The sequence below is a fragment of the Aethalodelphis obliquidens genome, unplaced genomic scaffold, assembly GCF_003676395.1.
Source record: "Aethalodelphis obliquidens isolate GAN/ISIS:26980383/991018 unplaced genomic scaffold, ASM367639v1 scaffold35, whole genome shotgun sequence".
NCBI classification, from domain to species: Eukaryota; Metazoa; Chordata; class Mammalia; order Artiodactyla; family Delphinidae; genus Aethalodelphis; species Aethalodelphis obliquidens.
In genome coordinates this window covers 20,299,233-20,304,909 of record NW_020837979.1, presented here as the reverse complement: position 1 = coordinate 20,304,909, position 5,677 = coordinate 20,299,233, and the positions used below count along the sequence as shown (strand labels likewise).

At 38.5% G+C, this 5,677-nt stretch overlaps 1 pseudogene; it reads right to left on the bottom strand.

The window, feature by feature from the left end:
• Positions 1–5,677, bottom strand: part of LOC113631978 (lithostathine-like) — a 15,701-nt pseudogene that overhangs the window by 481 nt on the left and 9,543 nt on the right.

The following is a 5,677-nucleotide window of genomic DNA, read 5'->3' as shown; positions in this document are numbered from 1 at the left end:
TCCCTCCCTCCCACCCTCCCCATCCCACCCCTCCAGGCTGTCACAAAGCACCGAGCCAATATCCCTGTGCCATTCGGCTGCTTCCCACTAGCTATCTACTTTACTGCGTTTGTTAGTGTGTATATGCCCATGACTCTCTCTCGCCCTGTCACAGCTCACCCTTCCCCCTCCCCATAACCTCAAGTCCGTTCTCTAGGAGGTCTGCATCTTTATTCCTGCTTTAACCCTAGGTTCTTCATGACATTTTTTTCTTAAATTCCATATATATGTGTTAGCATACGGTATTTGTCTTTTTCTTTCTGACTTACTTCACTCTGTATGACAGACTCTAGGTCTATCCACCTCATTACAAATAGCTCAATTTCGTTTCTTTTTATGGCTGAGTAATATTCCATTGTATATATGTGCCACATCTTCTTTATCCATTCATCTGATGACGGGCACTTAGGTTGTTTCCATCTCCGGGCTATTGTAAATAGAGCTGCAATGAACATTTTGGTACATGACTCTTTTTGAATTTTGGTTTTCTCAGGGTATATGCCCAGTAGTGGGATTGCTGGGTCATATGGTAGTTCTATTTGTAGTTTTTTAAGGAACCTCCATACTGTTCTCCATAGTGGCTGAACCAATTCACATTCCCACCAGCAGTGCAAGAGTGTTCCCTTTTCTCCACACCCTCTCCAGCATTTATTGCTTCTAGATTTTTTGATGATGGCCATTCTGACTGGTGTGAGATGATATCTCATTGTAGTTTTGATTTGCATTTCTCTAATGATTAATGATGTTGAGCATTCTTTCATGTGTTTGTTGGCAGTCTGTATATCTTCTTTGGAGAAATATCTATTTAGGTCTTCTGCCCATTTTTGGATTGGGTTGTTTGTTTTCTTGTTATTGAGCTGCATGAGCTGCTTGTAAATTTTGGAAATTAATCCTTTGTCGGTTACTTCATTTGCAAATAGTTTCTCCCATTCTGAGGGTTGTCTTTTGGTCTTGTTTATGGTTTCCTTTGCTGTGCAAAAGCTTTGAAGTTTCATTAGGTCCCATTTGTTTATTTTTGTTTTTATTTCCATTACTCTAGGAGGTGGGTCAGAAAGGATCTTGCTTTGATTTATGTCATAGAGTGTTCTGCCTATGTTTTCCTCTAAGAGTTTGATAGTTTCTGGCCTTATATTTAGGTCTTTAATCCATTTTGAGCTTATTTTTGTGTATGGTGTTAGGGAGTGATCTAATCTCATACTTTTACATGTACCTGTCCAGTTTTTCCAGCACCACTTATTGAAGAGGCTGTCCTTTCTCCATTGTACATTACTGCCACCTTTATCAAAGATAAGGTGTCCATATGCGCATGGGTTTATCTCTGGGCTTTCTATCCTGTTCCATTGATCTATCTTTCTGTTTTTGTGCCAGTACCATACCGTCTTGATGACTGTAGCTTTGTAGTATAGTCTGAAGTCAGGGAGCCTGATTCCTCCAGTTCCTTCTTTCGTTCTCAAGATTGCTTTGGCTATTCGGGGTCTTTTGTGTTTCCTTACAAATTGTGAAATTTTTTGTTCTAGTTCTGTGAAAAATGCCAGTGGTAGTTTGATAGGGATTGCATTGAATCTATAGATTGCTTTGGGTAGTAGAGTCATTTTCACAATGTTGATTCTTCCAATCCAAGAACATGGTATATCTCTCCATCTATTTATATCATCTTTAATTTCTTTCATCAGTGTCTTATAATTTTCTGCATACAGGTCTTTTGTCTCCTTAGGTAGGTTTATTCCTAGATATTTTATTATTTTTGTTGCAGTGGTAAATGGGAGTGTTTTCTTGATTTCACTTTCAGATTTTTCATCATTAGTATATAGGAATGCCAGAGATTTCTGTGCATTAATTTTGTATCCTGCCACTTTACCAAATTCATTGATTAGCTCTAGTAGTTTTCTGGTAGCATCTTTAGGGTTCTCTATGTATAGGATCATGTCATCTGCAAACAGTGATAGCTTTACTTCTTCTTTTCCAATTTGGATTCCTTTTATTTCCTTTTCTTCTCTGATTGCTGTGGCTAAAACTTCCAAAACAATGTTGAATAATAGTGGTGAGAGTGGGCAACCTTGTCTTGTTCCTGATCTTAGTGGAAATGCTTTCAGTTTTTCACCATTGAGGATGATGTTTGCTGTGGGCTTGTCATATATGGCCTTTATTATGTTGAGGAAAGTTCCCACTATGCCTACTTTCTGCAGGGTTTTTATCATAAATGGGTGTTGAATTTTGTCAAAAGCTTTCTCTGCATCTATTGAGATGATCATATGGTTTTTCTCCTTCAATTTGTTAATATGGTTTATCACATTGATAGATTTGCGTATATTGAAGAATCCTTGCATTCCTGGAATAAACCCCACTTGATCATGGTGTATGATCCTTTTAATGTGCTGTTGGATTCTGTTTGCTAGTATTTTGTTGAGGATTTTTGCATCTATGTTCATCAGTGATATTGGCCTGTAGGTTTCTTTCTTTGTGACATCCTTGTCTGGTTTTGGTATCAAGGTGATGGTGGCCTCGTAGAAGGAGTTAGGGAGTGGTCCTCCCTCTGCTATATTTTGGAAGAGTTTGAGAAGGATAGGTGTTAGCTCTTCTCTAAATGTTTGATAGAATTCGCCTGTGAAGCCATCTGGTCCTGGGCTTTTCTTTGTTGGAAGATTTTAATAGCAGTCTCAATTTCAGTGCTTGTGTTTGGTCTGTTCATATTTTCTATTTCTTCCTGATTCAGTCTTGGCAGCTTATGCATTTCTAAGAATTTGTCCATTTCTTCCAGATTGTCCATTTTATTGGCATAGAGTTGCTTGTAGTAATCTCTCATGATCTCTTTTATCTCTGCAGTGTCAGTTGTTACCTCTCCTTTTTCATTTCTAATTCTATTGATTTGAGTCTTCTCCCTTTTTTTCTTGATGAGTCTGGCTAGTGGTTTATCTATTTTGTTTATCTTCTCAAAGAACCAGCTTTTAGTTTTATTGATCTTTGCTATTGTTTCCTTCATTTCTTTTTCATTTATTTCTGATCTGATTTTTATGATTTCGTTCCTTCTGCTAGCTTTGGGGTTTTTTTGTTCTTCTTTCTCTAATTGCTTGAGGTGCAAGGTTAGGTTGTTTATTCGAGATGTTTCCTGCTTCTTAAGGTGGGCTTGTATTGCTATAAACTTCCCCCTTAGAACTGCTTTTGCTGCATCCCACAGGTTTTGGGTCGTTGTGTCTCCATTGTCATTTGTTTCTAGGTATTTTTTGATTTCCTCTTTGATTTCTTCAGTGATCTCTTCATTATTAAGTAGTGTATTGTTTAGCCTCCATGTGTTTGTATTTTTTACAGATCTTTTCCTGTAATTGATATCTAGTCTCATGGCGTTGTGGTCAGAAAAGATACTTGATACAATTTCAATTTTCTTAAATTTACCAAGGCTTGATTTGTGACCTAAGATATGATCTATCCTGGAGAATGTTCCATGAGCACTTGATAAAAATGTGTATTCTGTTGTTTTTGGATGGAGTGTCCTATAAATATCAATTAAGTCCATCTTGTTTAATGTATCATTTAAAGCTTGTGTTTCCTTATTTATTTTCATTTTGGATGATCTGTCCATGGGTGAAAGTGGGGTGTTTAAGTCCCCTACTATGAATGTGTTACTGTCGATTTCCCCTTTTATGGCTGTTAGTATTTGCCTTATGTATTGAGGTGCTCCTATGTTGGGTGCATAAATATTTACAATTGTTATATCTTCTTCTTGGATCGATCCCTTGATCATTATGTAGTGTCCTTCTTTGTCTCTTTTAATAGTCCTTATTTTAAAGTCTATTTTGTCTGATATGAGAATTGCTACTCCAGCTTTCTTTTGGCTTCCATTTGCATGGAATATGTTTTTCCATCCCCTTACTTTCAGTCTGTATGTGTCTCTAGGTCTGAAGTGGGTCTCTTGTAGACAGCATATATAAGGGTCTTGTTTTTGTATCCATTCAGCTAATCTGTGTCTTTTGATGGGAGCATTTAGTCCATTTACATTTAAGGTAATTATCGATATGTATGTTCCTATTCCCATTTTCTTAATTGTTTTGGGTTCGTTATTATAGGTCTTTTCCTTCTCTTGTGTTTCTTGCCTAGAGAAGATCCTTTAGCATTTGTTGTAAAGCTGGTTTGGTGGTGCTGAACTCTCTCAGCTTTTGCTTGTCTGTAAAGGTTTTAATTTCTCCATCAAATCTGAATGAGATCCTTGCTGGGTAGAGTAGTCTTGGCTGCAGGTTTTTCTCCTTCATCACTTTCAGTATGTCCTGCCACTCCCTTCTGGCTTGTAGGGTTTCTGCTGAGAGATCAGCTGTTAACCTTATGGGGATTCCCTTATGTGTTATTTGTTGTTTTTCCCTTGCTGCTTTTAATATGCTTTCTTTGTATTTAATTTTTGACAGTTTGATTAATATGTGTCTTGGCATATTTCTCCTTGTATTTATCTTGTATGGGACTCTCTGTGCTTCCTGGACTTGATTAACTATTTCCTTTCCCATATTAGGGAAGTTTTCAACTATAATCTCTTCAAATATTTTCTCAGTCCCTTTCTTTTTCTCTTCTTCTTCTGTAACCCCTATAATTCGAATGTTGGTGCATTTAATGTTGTCCCAGAGGTCTCTGAGACTGTCCTCAGTTCTTTTCATTCTTTTTTCTTTATTCTGCTCTGCAGTAGTTATTTCCACTATTTTATCTTCCAGGTCACTTATCCGTTCTTCTGCCTCAGTTATTCTGCTATTGATCCCATCTAGAGTACTTTTAATTTCATTTATTGTGTTGTTCATCGTTGCTTGTTTCATCTTTAGTTCTTCTAGGTCCTTGTTAACTGATTCTTGCATTTTGTCCAATCTATTGTCCATTCTATCTCCAAGATTTCGGATCAACCTTACTATCATTATTCTGAATTCTCTTTCAGGTAGACTGCCTATTTCCTCTTCATTTCTTAGGTCTGGTGCATTTTTATCTTGCTCCTTTATCTGCTGTGTGTTTTTCTGTCTTCTCATTTTGCTTATCTTACTGTGTTTGGGGTCTCCTTTTTGCAGGCTGCAGGTTTGTAGTTCCTCCTGTTTTTGATGTCTGTCTCCAGTGGCTAAGGTTGGTTCAGTGGGTTGTGTAGGCTTCCTGGTGGAGGGGGCTAGTGCCTGTGTTGTGGTGGATGAGGCTGGATCTTGTCTCTCTAGTGGGCAGGTTCACGTCTGGTGGTGTGTTTGGGGGTGTCTGTGGCCTTATTATGATTTTAGGCAGCCTCTCTGCTAATGGGTGGGGTTGTGTTCCTGTTTTGCTAGTTGTTTGGCATAGGTTTTCCAGCACTGTGGCTTGCTGGTCGTTGAGTGAAGCTGGGTGCTGGTGTTAAGATGGAGGTCTCTGGGAGATTTTCGCCGTTTGATATTATGTGGAGCTGGGAGGTCTCTTGTTGATCAGTGTCCTGAAGTTGTCTGTCCTACCTCAGAGGCAGAGCCCTGCTTCCTGGCTGGAGCACCAAAAGCTTTTCATCACAGGCTCAGGATAAAAGGGAGAAAAAGTAGAGGGAATTAGTAGAAGTATGAGGAAAGAAAGAAGGAAAGGAGGGTAGGAAGGAAGGAAGAAAGAAAGAAAGAAGCAAAGAAGGAAAGAAGGCAAGAAGGAAAGAAAGGAGGGAGGGAGGGAG